Genomic DNA, 1,763 nt, shown 5'->3' on the forward strand with positions numbered 1-1,763 from the left:
TAAAGGCCCTTCTGATGCGACCAGTCTTTTTTGGCGTCAACAGGTGAATTTTTAGTGCCTGGATTATGTCGTCGTCAACAATTGGGTTCTTTGAAAGCAGCTCCTCTTTACCAACCCCCATCTTGCGCAGGTCCTGGTGCACCACCTTGGCAATCCTCTTGATACAGTGTTGACTTGGCTTGACAGCGATGTCACACTCTTTCATCTCTTCACAGAGCATCTGATTCAGGTTCATGATGATGGGTGCCCTGTAAATATGGAGTGACTGATTTGTCATTATATTCTCAACCAGGTTTGATACCAGAGATATGTAGTCAAAGTCGTTCCACTGATTTTTGGTTGGCTGACGTGTAGCTTCAGCTTGATCACCACTAACTTGATCACTCAGAGATTCTGAGAGGTCTGTGATTGCTGGAGGATTTTCATCAATTGATTTCAAGATCGAGAAATCCTCCGGAGAGTAAGAGAGATCCTCTGGTGTTTTTGACCGACTTTCATCACTCAGAGATTCCATATCTGAGAGGTTCACTGGGTTTAAGGACTGATTTTCACCACCTGACTCCACGTGAGAGAAATCCTTGTGTATGTCTGCCTGATTTTCATCAATTGTCTCAGACTGAGAGAGATCCTCTGGTGTTTTTGACCGACTTTCATCACTCAGCGTTACCAAATCTGAGAGGTTCACTGGGTTTAAGGACTGATTTTCATCACTTGACTCTGAGTAAGAGAGATCCTCTCGTGTTTCTGATGGACTTTTATCACTCAGAGATTCCATATCTGAGAGGTTCACTGGGTTTAAGGACTGATTTACATCACTTGACTCTGAGTAAGAGAGATCCTCTCGTGTTTCTGATGGACTTTCATCACTTAGAGATTCCATATCTGAGAGGTTCACTGGGTTTAAGGACTGATTTTCACCACCTGACTCCACATGAGAGAAATCCTCGTGTATGTCTGCCTGATTTTCATCAATTGTCTCAGACTGAGAGAGATCCTCTGGTGTTTTTGACCGACTTTCATCACTCAGAGATTCCATATCTGAGAGGTTCACTGGGTTTAAGGACTGATTTTCACCACCTGACTCCACGTGAGAGAAATCCTTGTGTATGTCTGCCTGATTTTCATCAATTGTCTCAGACTGAGAGAGATCCTCTAGTGTTTCTGCCTCTGCCTTTCTGCCTTCAGCTTGATCACCCAGAGAGTCTGCAACGTTTTCATTGCTTTCATTCTGACAGAACTCCCCTGTTTTCCCAGTCTCTGGAGGAGTTGTGGCCGTCACGTTGTCCCTCTTTCTACCATCCATAGTATCCTGCTTGTAGTTAACTGTGTTTGTGAACACTGTGTTTGTGGATACAATGACTGTCAGCTTATATAACCTTCTTAGAATGTTAGATGTGATGTCATTGATTCACTTCAAAGCCAATGAAATGCAATGACATTACTTCAAAGCCAATGGAATGCAATGACATCACTTCAAAGCACAGGTCCAACTTAAAAACAACATTCTGCCACAAATGGAATGAAATGGAATGCAGAATCTAAGCTTAGCAACTGTTGCTAGGCGTAGCTATTCCAGCCAGAATGGTTCTGTCTATGACTTATGAAGTAAATAGAAAACATTTCTGCATCCTAGGGGGGGGGGGGGGGGGGGGGGTGAATGGTGCTGGAGCACCTGCCCCTTTGCCCCTTGATGCCCAAAGTGCACTTTTGTCAAAGTGATTTTTCCCCCAAAGAGTGTGTGTGTGTCGCCCAAAATAATAATA

This window comes from Eutrigla gurnardus (assembly GCF_963514095.1).
Source record: "Eutrigla gurnardus genome assembly, chromosome: 17".
NCBI lineage: Eukaryota > Metazoa > Chordata > Actinopteri > Perciformes > Triglidae > Eutrigla > Eutrigla gurnardus.